At 39.2% G+C, this 17,309-nt stretch overlaps 1 protein-coding gene and 1 long non-coding RNA gene across 20 annotated transcripts in view; one reads left to right on the top strand and one right to left on the bottom strand.

Moving 5' to 3' along the window:
* Positions 1–17,309, top strand: part of TENM3 (teneurin transmembrane protein 3) — a 1,299,256-nt gene that overhangs the window by 334,209 nt on the left and 947,738 nt on the right. The gene's annotated exons all lie outside the window — the stretch shown is intronic.
* LOC309349492 lies at positions 1,022–10,300 on the bottom strand. The gene is made up of 3 exons (XR_014159964.1): positions 10,201–10,300; positions 8,818–9,092; positions 1,022–1,753 (listed from the first exon to the last, which is right to left on the bottom strand). It is a non-coding gene; the product is annotated as an uncharacterized lncRNA (long non-coding RNA).

Raw genomic sequence — 17,309 nt, 5'->3', positions numbered from 1 at the left:
ACTTTCAGTGATTACCAGGATCAGGTCACTAGGGCAAGATCCTCTGTCAGTTACACTGTAGCCACCATCTCAGTTTCTAGGTAACTGTTGGGCTTCTGACATCCTTGACCTTTTATTAATACTTTATTAATGATCACTCAGTCACTACTCATCCCAGTATGGCTTCATGCTCAGGGCAGTTGGATTTGGGGCAGAAAACTGAACCTTAAACTCAGTTATAGAGTTGTTGGAAGGGATTTCACATATCCCTAAATTTCAAGTGAAACCGGATTTAAAGTTGTGTGAGAAAGATTGTAAGGAAGAGGAGCAAGTGGCTGTTTCTGTTTACACTGTCTCTTTTACATCTCCATTTTATTTGTATCAAGAACTCAAGGCCCTAGTAGCATTGGGTGGGTGGGAGTGGAACTTGATCACATTTGTGTGCAGAAATGATTAATTATTCTATTATGCTGCCATTTGGAATAATGTGCACACTAAAATGCAGCTAAGTATCTCCTAAAGGAGAAAGTAAAACCAAAACATACCAAACTTAGAATCCTCTGGGCTACGCTGATATAGGTGGTTTAGAGATGGAATAGTGATCTTTATCTCATGATTTTACATAATAAATTGATTTTATGAATGTGACCAAGCAGTTTGCCATTAAATACATTCATGGTAAAAGGTTTATTTATCTTTACCAAAATTGCTGCATGACGTTCTTACCAGCAAGGGTGTCTTAGAATCACTGTAGGAAAGGTGTGACCATTTCATCATTCATTTCTATTTCAGATGGAGTCACTAGAGCACTGGTAGCTTTAAATGCCTAGAGTAGCCAGCTGATCAGAATTGAGTAGACACCCCTTTGCTCTAAATAGAGCATACCCTAACCTTTAAACCTTGTGACTGCTGTCTTGCCCTGCTTCCTGTGTCTGGGTGACAAACATTGGTTGGGATAATATTTGCCTTGGTTTCTCTTTACAGTGAAAAGTATAGTATATATTGTTATCATTTTCAGCTATGAACTACCAACTGTGCTAAATTATTTGTGGCAACACTTTAATGTAGGATCCTATCCAGCAGCAAACACAATATATAATACATTTAAAGCAAATACCTTTGTAGGAAGAATCCTATAGAAAGCTATCTAGTGGTTGACTGACAAAAATGTTTTGGATCTGGGTATGTTGAACAAACCGTGTGATATTTGCATGCTCCTTACTTACACAAAAATGTTCTGAACCACTCAATTCCTCTTGGCTTCAAAGCATAACATATGGTCCCTTAGCCCTGGACACAATTTGAATGGGTCATAGAATGAGCAATAATACATATTTTTGATACATTCCAGTTTTAAACTTCTGAGGTTTAGCCAACATCTATTGAGAAAGATAGAAAATGTTAGCCTATTTTTCATTGGATTTTGATGATGCATCTTATTTAAATTCTCTGGGATCATGCTGTGAAAAATGGTGTCAGTGCAGTGGCAGGGAAGCAGTTGGACCCTAAGCAATGCTCATTGAAGTGAGATAAGACTTTCTCACCTTTCCTCCCATCTGAAATCCCTGTGCCGTCAAAAAGCTTCTCCTGAGGATCAGGGGACCATCTTGAACACGGTGGGTTGTTGTATGGGGAAGCTTGTGGGAAGGGGTGAATTGCCAAAATCTGTTAGGCACCTTCTGTGGGTTCCTCCAACTCTCAGGTATGGTTTTTCAGGAGCCAAAGGAGCTGTAGTGGGGAGGAGGTGATGGAAGGTCCTCTTCTGCCCACTTGCCTTCATGAATGGTTTTTAGGGATCAAACAGAGGAAACCAAGGCATGAAAGAATACATGAAAATATTTCCCCGCCAATACATGCACCACACCCCCCGAACTTCTACATCAAAAAAATTAAACCCCACGAACAATATCATATATGGTAGCTGATTAGATACATTGGCCTTTATTCTATTTAAACTATTATTAATAATTCTCAATGTTAATAATACTGTTATTTGTTACTTATGCAAGTTTTTTTAAAAAAGTATCTCTCCTTCAATAGCCTTTTTTTTAAAAAAAAAATCAAATTTAAACCTCTGAGCATACATTTTCTGAGCTATTTAATTGTGTTCCTAAATGAAATACAAGCAAGAGATAATGGTGTATTAAGATTAGACATATTTATATAACTTTAAGGCTATTAAGGCTGTTTAATCCTTATGAGTGACATCAATATGGACCTAATTAGCACAGTTTGCAGCCACTTCATAATTCAAAAGAATGTGATCATTCAGCTGGAAGCACGTTTGACAGAAACTCCATAGTCATGAAGGTAAAAGCTTGCAAAATCACCCACTAGGATGGAGAAGCTGTCATTCTTCCATCAGTGCTGTTGAATACTAATGTCAAGGTCAGACTAGTGTAATTTTAGGCTGCCAAAATATTGCTAGATCCAATACAGTAGTAAATGATAAAGAAAGTAAACTTTGATAAACTTTGATATGGTAAGCTATAAAGTTTGTTACACTGGGGTTTACAGTGTACTATACCTAGACAGAAAGAAAAGGGGGGGGGAAATATTCATAGTATTCCTCCTTAGATTTTTTACGAACACATACTTTTAAATGCTTATATGAAACATTATGCAACCAAGCAGATAGTTAACTCCTGTTGCCATGACTGTACTATAAAATATTGACTGTATTGTGGAAATTTAAAACATGCTGGTTACTTATTAGTTTAAAATAGGCAGTCTTTAAAACAACAATTGCAAACAATGTTCAAAGTATACATAATTCTTTTAAAATTACTTTCCTTAACACAATCTTATATCCCAGATTCACAGACTTTCCACATAAGCACTCTTTCACTTCACCTCCAGGAACATGTTTGTTTTGTTTTAAAACCATTTATCTTGCTTTTGATTCCCAAAAGCAACCTCAAGGCTAGCTTTCATAATAGTCAATCATGAAGAAAATATAATCAAACAATGAAGTGTATACAAATATTCTAGCTATGTGGACAGGGCTGATCATGTGTGTCTTTCCAAACCAACCAAAACTGTTCTGGGAGGTAGAGTGATAATCAGATTGGAATGACTGGCGCAATCAACTCTGCCAACAGACTACCAGTATTCACACACACTTTCCTAGTTGCATGTAATTGCACCACAAAAAAAGGTCTCCCACTGCTGCTGTGTATGTGGAAGGAAAAACGTTTGTTTGACATGAAGTTAGAATTAAGACTCCTCATTATGGAGAAGTGACAATTTCCCATGTTGGGCAAAAAATTCCTGCACTGCAGGGGGTTGGATTAGATGATCCTCATGGTCCCTCCCAACTCTACAATTCTATGACAAAATATTTTGCACCCCAGAACTCACATTATGTTAATATTATAATCCTGGCTAAAGTGCAAAGCTGGCATGCAAACTCTTACATGCAAGAAGGCAAAATATTACATTTCTAGAAATATGACATTAGATTTTTGGCAGATTTGTACTGTTCCACATTTGACTCAGACCTTATCCAGTTTAGATTTAACCTTTTCCTAGCAGCACAGAAGAAAAAGTCCTTGTGTATTTTATGTTATTTTGATTATAAAGAATTGGTACACTAATTTGGATCCATCAGCATGGCATGGGAAATGTTCCATTAATAGTTAAGGATTTTGTAATAAAAAAATCAATATTTGTTTCAATTTTCATCTAAAGCTGAGATTTTAAAGAGAGAAAAGCCAGCTTCCACTGATATTTTATACACTTTAAATCCTGGAGATGGCTTTTTTGGAGCCATCTCCCCACCCCCACCCCACTTCCGTAAAATGCTTCCTCAGTTTTTGATTGATTTTACATTGCATGAATATGTCAATGAGGAGTTGCAAAGAATACCTCAGTAGGATTGCTTTTCATATTCACATACTGCTTTGAAAGATGTCTAAAATGACATGTTTGCAGTAAAATATACATGGCCGGGTGAACTTTCCTGGTCCTATCTTGCGCCTCAGTAATTCTAAAACAGAATCTGAAGTCTTTGTTCTGATAAACTAGACGTTTTTTAAAAAATATATATTTAAATGAAATATTCAGAGACTCCATACACACACAGCAATGTATTCTTTCTCTTCTGGCCCATGGTTAACTTTCATTCATATTAATGTGAGTTAGAAATGTGCCTTAGGCAAAGACCTCTATTATTCTCATAACCTTTCTATTTAATATTTGTTTGGCTGAATTCATGTTACTTAGCAGACTAGAAATTGTAAATGTGTAGAATCCTTTGCATATTCATACTACTGGCGAGTGTTGCATCAAGCTTGTTGTTGGGGTATAGTCTTTGCTTTAGCAATGCTAAGTACCCCATGTTTATGCTGTGTCTGTATATATTCTCTTTAGTTACTAAGAAGGTCTTCCCCAAGCATATACTTGCAGCTCCAATTATCCTTGCTTACTGACCATGCCAGTGGAAGCTGAAAGAAATAGTAGTTAGTCCAAAGCTTGGAGGTGGGGGGGGGGACTTCTGGAGAAGTGAATCATTCTGCAAGCAAGTTCAGGAGCATCAGATTCAGTTGGTCCACTGCAATAATCAAACTTCCTCCCCCATTCCTACCACCCATTCCTACCATATTCTTCCAGCTGGTAGAAGCTAGCAAAGTGCCCACAGCCTGGTGATAAAGGAAGGGGCTGTTTTGCTTCCATCTGAAACACATGGATATATAAGCCACTTTCTTCAGCCAGCACAGGGAAGAAGTGACAGTGGAAGGAAATGAAAGAGATATAGTGGGCAGGTGTAAAATGATCGAGTTGGAAGCGATCTAGTCTAACTCTCTGCTTGGTACAGGAAATTCAGATCTAGATAGCCCCAACATGGCGGTTGAGCCTCTGCTTCAAAACCTTCCACTGGAGAGAACCCACCACCGCATTAAGTCATTGGTTCCATTACCAAACTATTCTTACCATTAAGATGTTTTCCCCAATGTTTAATCAATATTCAACTGGCTAGTAAGTCTGCATGCTTTGTTGAGGCTTCCCCCTTTTCCAAGATAAAGATGTTTCTTGCTTATGCAAGAGAGAGCAAGCTGTGGAGGCAGGATGCAATCCCTAATTTGAATCAGGAAATGTTGCAAGGGAACAGAACCTGACGCAATTTGGCACCACCTATTCAAAAGCAGCAGGTTAGCAACTGAAGGCACAGCACAAATAGTAGTAGTAAGGTGATTCTGTGGTAGAGACCACCAGGAAACCGACCTCCTAAGACAAACAAAAACCAAAAAAAGCAAGCCATCACTAGAACATTTAATTCCCGCCTTTGAACAGCATTTGGTGGTAACATTCAGCAAGTGAACAGGATGCCAGGTTTAGTATATAATGCAGTTTTGAGTCCTGACAACTATAAGGTTTAAAGGTTCACACAAGTGGAATTAACTGAAAGAGCTGTATGTAAGTTGACCAAAAATAAATAAATCAGGAACACCTTCTCTCTCTCTCTCTCTCTCTCTCTCTCTCTCTCTCTCTCTCTGTGTGTGTGTGTAACAGAGTTAAAAACATATCTATAAAGTCTGAGTCAAAAATATTAGAAAATTAACCATATGTTGATAACACATATCCTTTGATTTCTTCTCTACGCTAAGAATTCTTTATCAACATGAATTACAAACTTCCTTACTTCAGATCCCTTCTCAATAGCTACCTTGTTTGGTCCCTAACCCCTAGTTCTTGTCCCATGCCCCACTGCAATTTAGCCTGTGACCAAGCTTAAATAAATTTGTCTAAAACAATCACATATTTTTTCAGTGTTTATCCCTGGATCCACTTCCCTCTACTTTGATAATTTTGCAGTGTTGACTTTTAGGTTGCAATGTCCTAGGGTAGAGCACTCTTGTATTCTGTAAAGAAGGTAAAAGGAAGCTATGGTCATCCATATGTTCTTGGGCACCAATTCTCATCAGCCCCAGCCAGTGTGGTCAGTGCTCAGGGATGATGAGAGTTGGGACCTAGCAAAATCTGGAGGGTCACAGATTCCCCATTCCTACTTTAAAGTGATGGTGTAAAAGCAATGCAGATGATGTGGCATTCAGCTGTAACCTTTTTATGGTAGCAAGTGGAAGTGTCTTTTTGACATCACTGATCACCAGATTCATTCATTCTGAGTGGATACAATTATTTTTTAAACAAGTTTATGGCTTATCATTCTTCCTTAAATCATAATGAGGAATTTAAACATATAAATATTGAGTAAACCTCCAGGTACTTTTAGTGACAGATATTGTTTTGGAAAGGCAAGTTTTCACATCAGTAATGCATAGAAGCCTCTTATTTCACTGTAATTGTTGAAACGTGTGCAATTTGTGTGCATTTATTTTTCTAAGTGTTTAAACAAGTTGGTGTAAATGATATCCTGGGACCTTAATGCATGTGGATTATAAAGGATTTAATGCATCATGCTCCTTTGGAGTGTTCTTAAGATGTATCAATGTCGTTTACCACTCTATGCTTAATTACAATGCTAAGAGTGCACCATACAATAGGGTGATTTAATAACAACATAACTACATTAGATGGCAGTTTCTTATTGGAAGTGAAATCCTGCATTTCTGAACTCTCCACATTTACAGCACCTTAACCATTTATTCTATGCTCCATTACATATGCTACTACTCACCTTCGATTATATTATTGTAAACCTTTACCTACACTGTGTAACTGGTCTGCAATGGCCTTTCTGCAATAAAGCTACATTTTGCTTGTATTGTGTTGTAACGTAAACTCAACAGGCTGATATTCGGGGGACTGATAAGTGGATGTTCACACTTCTGAATAAGACGTAGGGCAAAATGAGCTCTGGTCTTGCCCGCCTCTACAAACCTGTAATTTATTAAGCTGAACAGCTACACATTATTCATAGCAATCAAGTATCCACGCTTCCTTACTTACATGTGGTTTTATATGCATAGGTACTTTAGCATATTGAGGTTTATAATGTATATATGCTGTCAATACACTTCTTCCAGAATGTCGGCGGATCTTTCTCAAGCTTGCCTATCATATTTTTATGTACATTGGCAAATCCAAGTTCCTTGGAAAGGATGTAAGAGTAGAAGGCTGTTCTACTTTTAAAGCTACTTTAAAGTTTTCAATAATTTATTCCCCATCAAGTCTTGTCTAAGTCTAAATTGGTAAAAATATTATAGCATAGATGAATGCCTGACCTTTTCCCATGGTACACTTGATAGCAGTTGTTTATATGGAGAGTAAAATCCTGATCAATTTGACACTTACTACAGACTTCCTGCTGCTTAGAAATGTGTACTGTAATAGCATTTGTATGTTTTCTTTCCTCCCCTAAGGTTTCAGATTCCTGCTTCACAAGAGCACAGCAAATTAGAAGAAGCAGCCTAGTCACTATAAGAGAAATGAAGTGATTTGACAATTTGTACGCTGTTTTAACCTGAATCCGATGTATCCACAATTAGTTGCATTGGTTGGAAGCAATCATGTGTGTGTTTGTATCTCTCTGTGGTTATTTCACAGTTCTTAACACAACTGTATACAATTAAATAAGCTTGACCTTTCCCCTCTCACCAACAAGGCCACAGATGCCGAAGAACTATGTTCTTAGGCTGCTTGAATTCCAAGATTAAAAATTAATCAGATTGTGTAGGGCAGAATTGGTTGAATTCAAGCATACAATATAATTGGGAGGAAATGGTTACCTATTTAGTGGGCCATGCCTAGTAACATAATTCTCTCTAAAATCATTTCACTCCTTAGAATGTTCTTTGCGGCTAGAGGGTGAAAGATAATCAATTCCCCCAAATGGGAAAAAACAAAAAAATTCCTTCCAGTAGCACCTTAAAGACCAACTAAGTCAGTTCTTGGTATGAGCTTTCGTGTGCATGCACACTTCTTCAGATACACTGAAACAGAAGTTTCCAGACCTTTCTATACAGATAGACCTTTCTATCTGTAACCCAAATGGGAAAACATTAAAAATAAAATAAGAGGTTTTGAGTTTAGAGATAATAGAAAAACTCAGATTTTCATGCTTCGAGACTTAGCCTTGCAGATAGGCAGCCAAAGGGGATTAACATAGGGAGAAGAGCCAGGTCGAAGCCAATTAAGTGATTTCTTTTCTATCCCAAATATACAAAAAGCACAAGAAATCATTTTAGCAAACAGGGAAGGTGAGTCTGTGTTACTGATTTCATAGAATCATAGAATCATAGAGTTGGAAGAGACCACAAGGGCCATCGAGTCCAACCCCCTGCCAAGCAGGAAACACCATCAGAGCACTCCTGACATATGGTTGTCAAGCCTCTGCTTAAAGACCTCCAAAGAAGGAGACTCCACCACACTCCTTGGCAGCAAATTCCACTGTCGAACAGCTCTTACTGTCAGGAAGTTCTTCCTAATGTTTAGGTGGAATCTTCTTTCTTGTAGTTTGGAACCATTGCTCCGTGTCCGCTTCTCTGGAGCAGCAGAAAACAACCTTTCTCCCTCCTCTATGTGACATCCTTTTATATATTTGAACATGGCTATCATATCACCCCTTAACCTCCTCTTCTCCAGGCTAAACATGCCCAGCTCCCTTAGCTGTTCCTCATAAGGCATCGTTTCCAGGCCTTTGACCATTTTGGTTGCCCTCCTCTGGACACGTTCCAGTTTGTCAGTGTCCTTCTTGAACTGTGGTGCCCAGAACTGGACACAGTACTCCAGGTGAGGTCTGACCAGAGCAGAATACAGTGGCACTATTACTTCCCTTGATCTAGATGCTATACTCCTATTGATGCAGCCCAGAATTGCATTGGCTTTTTTAGCTGCCGCGTCACACTGTTGGCTCATGATTTGTGTTTTATATTTTACCTGGTATTGGAAGGTGTAACCGGAGGTGGACAATCCACTGTGCAGCTCACAGTCTTCCTGAATGTGACCTCTGCTCCCCTCCAAGTGTAACATATTCCTTGTTGGTGGATAGATAGAAAGAGATGGTTTATGAACAGTTTTGTCACTCTAGGCCCCGCATTGCACCTTTTTTCTTTTTCTTCTTGAAGAATGCCATTTTTCAGACAGAAGCCACTGAGTGTGGTGGCTGGAGTGGAGAGAGATGTCTGTGACCAACTTCTCGGTCTTTCTGAAGCCTTCCCAAGAAGAGAGACAACAGCCATTTGAGAACATGCACCTAATCCTGGCTTTCAAGCCTTCCCCTTTTCTGGAATTGAGGGGGTCATCGCTTCTTGCCTGAGCAGAGAAAGAAAAGTCTTAGAAAGCACCCAGATTCTTAAGAGTAATGCTGACTGGGTGGTAATATTTAGGGCAGGGAGGGCAGATCATGCTAGTCCGTGTCAATTTCTCATATGCTCATCCCTAAATCCATACTGTCCTGTTATCACATGTACCAGCATTTTATTTTTTAAAAAGTTCCAGCCGTATTCTAGATTCAGGTGGTAGGCGTGTTGGTCTGACACAGTTGAAATATATAAAAAAATTAAAAAATTGTCCAGTAGCACCCTAGAGACCAACTACCGGTAAGTTTGTTCTTCATATAAGCTTTCGTGTGCATGCCAGAGGTATCTGAAGAAGTGTGCATACACATGAAAGCTTCTACCAAGAACAAATGTAGTTGGTCTCTAGGGTGCTACTGGACTATTTATTTATTTATTTATTCAGCCATATTCCGTTACCGAATAGATATGGGGGAGAGGCTCTTGGTGGTTCTTCCACCCTCATAGACCATAGAATTGCATCTGAAATGTTTTTTATTATACATTGTTTCGGGAATTTTGTATATTTTTTAAGCCAAAAGCTATTTTGCTAAATTTAGAGAAGTGAGAAATATGAAGGATACTCACATGTTTATTTGCATGTTAGAGCTAGTCATTGTGGATCAGGTCCCCTTGCATGAAAATTCACAGAAATCAAATTTCTTGAGCATCCCTAGCCCAGTGCCAGCTTGTTCACAAAGGAATGTATACCTTGAGGGGGGAAACCATTGCCCACTCCTGAAATACCCATAAAAATATAATTATGGCACCTTCTGTTGCCCTTCCTTTCAAAGAAAGGTACACGCTATCATCCATATTTAGAAAGGAAATGAAGGCTTTTTACATGTGTGTGTATGTCATGTAATAATAACAATCAATAATCAATAATATATTATTTATATGCCACCCATCTGACTGGGTTGTCCCAGACACTCTGGGCAGCTTCCAACCAAAAATTGTGAAAAACAAAAACACAACATCATACACTAAAAACTTCCCTGAGCAGGGCTGCCTTCAGATGTCTTCTTTTAAAAATTACCTAGCTGTTTGTCTGTGGGCTTTTTGAAGCAGAATCTCTCCACCCATTTAACTAGGTCACACACACCTCATGCAAGCGTGAGGACCCTCAGGTGCAGGAGAAGAATACAGAGCTGCTGGTCTCTCTGACCTCTCTACTCTCCCCCACCCAAGATCAAGGACTCCCCAAATGTTTTTGGTTGGCGGGAATGTATCCTTGAACTCTGATAATGGCTCTTGCCTGCCCAGATGGAGGATAAAGAAGAGTGTGTGAATAGAAACTAGACTACTGTGCTGAGGTAAAATTTAAATTTGTTGCTCCACCTACTTTTGCTTTTAGCCCCACCTACTATTCTGGCATGTGACCTTTGAAAGGTTGCCCAGAAGGGGATGCGGCCTTCAAGCTGAAAATGTTTTCCCACTCCTGAGGTAAATGTACCAAATAACACTATTATATATAAACCAATACAGAAAAGGTTACAAAAGAGCCCTGCCGGCCATTAAATAAATGTTTTGAAGCGCTGTCATCTTTGTGGCAAAGCTTTTAGAATTGGAATTTAACCCCGTCCTGACTGAACAATTTTTTGTCAGGAGACGTTCTTTTCTCACTCCTGTTTAACCAAAGTTTTGTCACAACCCAGGTTTCCATGATAACCTTTGAGTGCCTCTCTTTTGGCATTTTGCAGGCTTGTATTCTGAGTCTGAGACTCCTGGGAAGAAAATTTAACTGGGATGCTCAAGCAGAGTTTTTCTGTGAGAAGGACGGCAACAGAAATTCCTCTCAGACTTGCTTATTGTTGCAGAGAGAGCCTTTGTAATTACCAAGGGATTAGGGCAGAATATGAAAAGTCCTGGAAGAAAGCAGCTTTCTTGCAGATCAGGAATGTGTGCTGCACAAACTCTGAAACCATCAGCCGGGTTAGTGAGGCAGAAGTGTATTAAAATGCTAAGAGTTCAAGGAGGAGGTCCTAGTGAAAACTCCTAATTAAAGAAATAAAAAAGAAGGTTTCTAAAGAGTGCCAGAGATTATGTCATTTGATTTCTCCAGGAAGAAAAGGGGTCTTTTGAGAATTGCAAATGAGATGACAATGCTGCGCCAATACAATGGACTTATCCCCTTTCCACAATAAAAGTAATGAAAACTGGGCTTAATGGTACATAAATAAAAATAATTAAATAGAAGATAGTGGTAGTGGTACATTACCTGAATTAATATACAAGATTAAGAGGCCAATAACCCAGAAACAACTTACTTTCTTGATCTTTTATATAAATTAATCCACCCTTTTAGGCATCAATATGATCTTACACCACACTGAGTTACAACAGTGCTGTATCATTTTATTAAGGGCATAAACAAAAATATTTTTAATTAAAGAAATTGGTGACAAAACATTAGCCAGTGTCTAGATTTGTGGCATACCTCTTCAGAATAGGAATGGGGAAGAATTTTGGTTCAATCCACAATTTGGAGTGAACCCCCTCTCCAATCTACATCTGACAGATCATGCTCTGATCAAAGCACAGACCAGTGGATTAAATTGCAGGTATATGCACTGTTCCAAAGCATGGTTTGTTCCAATTTACATTAGTTCAAGGTGGCCTGAGAACTTCTCTGTTGTTGTTGTTTTTTAAAGGAAGGCATTTTCAGCTACTTTGAGAAAAATATATGGATTTCCCCCCCCCCCAAAAAAAGTACATGCCATCATTTTCTCCATATCATCATCCAGGTAGGGATGTAAGAAGACATCATTTCTGTTCCGACCTGTGTTGATCACATGCATTGCTGTTTTCATTCTGCTGCAGTTCAGCTTCCAACAAAAACTGCATTATTTGTGTCACTGTGACCTGTGATGGAATTTTCCATAATAAATTACATTCTTCAACCCCATTCATTTCCACGCAAAGGAAACACAATGCAAATTGTGGTGAGGTGGAGAGATCAATTATATATTGCTTTTACTCTGAAACAACAGTGAATATTGGACATATATTCTGGATTAATAACAGTTTTTTAAAAATAAATAAATAACCAGGGAAACCCTCATAAGTTCTCCAAAAACAATTTAAATTTGTTAAAAGCATGCAGAGTTTTAAGGATATTCCCTTTTTAAAAATCCACATGAACCAGGGTTGGACTTGATGATCTACTCATGTGCAGGAAACACAGATTGGATTAGGACTCGTTTATCCATTCCTACTTCAGAGTCTTTAGAGTTAGAGAGTCACAGTAAAGTGGTTTTGTGGCAGAGTGCAAATGTATATGAAGAATAATAATATTAGGAAAATATAATCCTATTCTGAACACACACAAATACACAAGAGTATATTTCATGTTTCAGGTGGAAACTGGTTATGTTAAATAAGTCAGAAAACTATAACATTTCACATCTGAGCTCTATTCTGAAATGGATTGCTGGCTTTTATGTGTCTGAACCTGTCTTGGAGACATTTTCAAAATACTTATTCCAAATAGATTTTTATGCAAGCTGGTTCCATAGATAGCTGATATGAATATTATTCAACCTGACTACAAAGTCATAACACTGTTTATTATTCGAAGATGCAAGCATAAGCTTACAGGGAAGTAACTCCCATTGAAATAAATGAGAGTCACTTATGAGTAAACATGTTTAGGATTGCAGGACAATACTGTTTACTTTGACTGGAAACAGATGTTATAGAGAACGCATGGCAGCTGCAGAAAACTACAGCTCAGCCTAATGCTTATCTGGTGCTCAGTAACATTTCTTTTAATACAGTGGTACCTCAGGTTAAGTACTTAACCTGAAACTGTTCTTAACCTGAAGCACCATTTTAGCTAATGAGGCCTCCCGCTGCTGCCGGGCCGCCAGAGTACGATTTCTGTTCTCATCCTGAAGCACAGTTCTTAACCCGAGGTACTATTTCTGGGTTAGCAGAGTCTGTAACCTGAAGCGTCTGTAACCTGAAGCGTATGTAACGCGAGGTACCACTGTAATACAAAGCATATGATGTGATGTCATTGTACTCTGAGGTTCTCTGTCTTTTCAAGCAATAGCTAACAAAGTGCAGCACAATGGGAAAACAAAGACTGCAATGTTGTCAAATCTAGGAAAAGGATGATGTTTTGGTGATGCTTGAATCTAGGATGAACCCATGGCTTCCTATGGCGGTGTTCCAGTTTGAACAAACAGAAGCCTGTTCTCCTAAGATAAAGCTGCCATTGAATACAACCCTTTGTAATTATGAAATGATGTTATATTGATATGTATCATTATTCCTAATACTTTTGTTAATAAGATAAAATGTTAAGTCAGGCAAGGGGCACCAGGATATTGCTGGACTCTGGTTCCCATCATCCCTGCACCCCACCCATGCAAGGGTTAATGGGATTTGGAGTCCAAAACATATGGCAGGCACAGTTCCCACCCCTGTATTAACTGATGGCAGAAATCTGCCATAAGACTTTTCCTGCTCTAGATCAATTCTACTCATTTCCCCCACACTTTAATATGTTTCTCCCCTCCCACCCAATTGCCTTGCATAACACTTTTCTTTTTTGCTATCTTAAATTGCCTGTCTTATTGAAGAAAGGAATGCATGCATACAGCCACACTTTGCAAAAACAAATATGTTGTTATTGCAGTCAGCTAGACCACCTAATGTATATCATATTAAGTACTAACTTAATTTTTAGGGATGAGTGTCCTGTACAATTTGTAGCACTGAATTCCTTGAGGAAACTCACAGCCCAGGTGCACATGGATGGATACTATTCGTTTTAAAAGATTTATCCATTGCCTTTGCATCAATTAATGTTCAAGATGGCTTACATATAAATAACGTTAAAATAATACAAAAATAGATGTATTAAAACTGTACCAAACAGCACAGCAGGGAGCAGCTAAAACAATAAAACAATTTCCCTTGTGATCAAAAGTTTGAGAAAACAAACAGAATTAACCTATTAATTAATTTGTTCAGACAGAACTCAGATAAGTAATGAACCCTAGAGCCCGATACCACATAGCAGAAGTTGCTTCATCGAGACAGTATTTCTCACTGTACTGTTGTCAGTTTTATACACACAGACCAATTAAATGAGCAAGTCAATATATTCTGGATGTACATTCAGCAGAAATATATACTTTTCGATTGGTTTATGTTGCATGTTAGTGGCACTCCTATATTGCACTTAGTACTTGTGAAATAGAATTAACTCTTGTCTGATTCGAGCTACCTGTCTCTTGCATTAAATCATAACTTGCAGAGTGTCAGCAAAAGGCCACCTCTTGACAAAAGGTCATTTCAGTACCAGTACTAGGTGTTTGAAACACTTCTTTTGACACCAGAGTGTGTTAATTGTTCATGGAACCCTTCCCCTTTCAGTGTTGCTTTAAGGCATTCTGGCTCAGCTTAAAGTCAGTCAAGCAAAATTGGAGCATCTGGTTGCCGTGTCAAAATAGCATAGGCAACTTCAGTGTAGCACCCTAGTGGATAATCTCAACTCAGAATACAAACAATACATTAGTGATTGCCAGGAGGCTACAGTTCCTATTCCTTTGAAATAAGTTGGAAAAAATTATGCACACAAACACACAAATGTAAATTAAGCTTATCATTTTCTCTGCCCTATTCTGGCACTTCCTGTTTTAAATAGTTGACCATTGCTTGGAAATTCATTTAATTTAACTCATTTTCAACATATGAGTTAATTGTGCCATTTATATCTCTTTAATATGTAATTTAAACATACACTTTAAATTATATGATGAGAGCATGTAAATGAGTGTCACGCAGAACCCATGCATCACTTTAAAAAGAAAAAGAAGAAGTTGTGTGGTGGTTTAGTACTAGTTAAAGTTATTAATATTACAAGTGATTGAAACTGGTGGTAATTTCTGTGGCTGCTTTGCTATACAGTATTATATCAATTGCTTATAGATTGTCCACAAAACCTCACTCTGGCTTAATGGTTTACAGTAAGTAATAGGTGATCCTGTACAAATTCATATTGTGTTTATCATATGCATTTGGATGTTAATGGCTTTTAGGGTACAATTCTGCAAAATGAAATTATTAAATACATACCACTTACTTCTTAGAGAGAATAATTTAAATTCTATTACTATTTGTCCTGAAATGGATGCAAAATAATACTGTCAGAGAAGCACATATGACATCTGACAGTAGATCCAGACCTAACCCCCAGGGCAGATTACTCCTGCCCCAGGCAGGAATAGTCTATGCATAGCACCAGGTCAGCAGGTCAGGCAGTATAAATGCTTAAAGATTCTAAGCTTGTACCACCTCATATCTGTCCCTGCCTCAAAGTGCTACCTCCTGTGGTTCTGACACAAGTGACCTCCTGAGTGTATGCCTGTGCTGTGGAAGTTAGAGGAAAGATTTTCCCCCTCTGACTATGCACATAGGATATGATTTTTAAAGGAAGTTGCCATGGCCTGGATCTTAAATCAATGAGAATACTTTTCAGTCAGTCAGTGAGAAAAGAGTTAAGCATATGATGGATGTTTGAAAATTCATTTCATAGCACCAGAGGATGCAGTCCTGACTTAGTATTTATTAATTAGCAGAATTTGGCTTTGCTGGGTTTCATTCTCACCCCACCCCCAGGAAGACGTTGCTTCAGCAGTGATTTAGAGGAGACTCTGCTTTGTGGCTCTCAGCCAGCACCCAATGTCAGCAAGTGCTTACATTTGCTTCCACGCTCCATTCTTGCACTCCTGTGCAGGTAGCCAGGCTCTCTGCCATCAGCCCTGAAGTCTATACCTGATTCACCATCACCTTTGCCACTACTTTGTATCTGCATTAGTTTATGTTACGGTTACCAGATGTCCCCGGTTCCCGGGGACAGCCCCCGGATTTACCAGTCTGTCCCCAGACAAAATCCATCTCCAGAATGTCCTCGGATTTAAAGTAATGTCCCTGGATTAATCATATGCCTGGGCACTTCCAGACCCTCCCCAGAGCCTGAAGCAATCATCCACTACAGCTCCAGAGAGGGTCTCCTCAGGAGAGGGAAGTGCAGCTGGGCTTTGCTGCAACTCTCCCACCTATCAGCTGACATTCAAAAAGAAACCTCCCTCTCTGTCAGCTCTGCAAACAGCCCTGCTCCTCCTGCTTGCTTGCTTGAGCCAGAGAGGCAAGGCTGCTCTTTGGACCTGCTGAGCTGAGGTGTAGGGAAGAAGCCTCCCTGCATGACATCTCTGCAAGCTACCCTGTCTCTCATGAGGAAGAAGGAGACCTTTTCATGCCTTTAAAGCCCCCTTTGCTGCACTCTGCCTGCTTGTGAGCTGAGCTACCAAGCTGGCAGAAAGCAGGATGCTGCCTTGAGCCTTCCCTTCGCTCTCCCAGACAGAAGCTGTTGCTTCAAAGTTAGGGGGGGGGGAATTGTCTTGCCTCATTTGCTCCATTCTGCATGTTTGTGAGCTATATTGGACTGCCTTCCCTCCCTCCCTCCTCTCTGTGTTATTGTCTGTCTCCCCATTTTTCTCTCCTTACCCATAAAACTCTTCCAAATTCTCCCTTTGTCTTTTCACACATTTGGTTCCCCAACCCTATACATCATTATGTGCTGCTGCTACACTAGCAAAAAATAAAAGGGGAGGAATGTTTTATGTTTATTTTGGGGGTGTTTATGTTTGTTCCCCCTAAAGAGCTTTCCTGTTCCCTTCTTATTAAAGAATGAACCTTAAAAAAATTAAAACGAACCTTTAAAAAAATTAAAAGAGGCTACCTCTGCTTGCTTGCCTCCCTCCCCTTCCCTTTGATAAAAAGGGAGAGATTGGTGGGATGGGGCTTGGGGGGGTATCTTCTGTGTCACAATAGGTGTAAATGGAGCAGGGAAGCCTTATGTTCTTTTAAATTGTGGCTGCTCTTGTTGAGGTACCTCCATTGCAGGGGGTTGGCCTAGATGTCCCTCAGAGGTCCTTTCCAAATCTGTGATTCTGTGATCATCCCACAGTCATATTCTCAAACTCGGCTGATGCCTGTGCAGGAGACACCCACAGGTGGGCAGGGCAGCAGCAGAAGGAAGGGGTTTCTGCTAACGCTTACTCCTGAGTAAGTCTGTAA

The sequence above is a fragment of the Podarcis erhardii genome (assembly GCF_964252035.2).
Source record: "Podarcis erhardii genome assembly, chromosome: 9".
NCBI lineage: Eukaryota > Metazoa > Chordata > Lepidosauria > Squamata > Lacertidae > Podarcis > Podarcis erhardii.
Note: the sequence above shows the minus strand (reverse complement) of the source record. Positions and strands in the feature narration are given on the sequence as shown.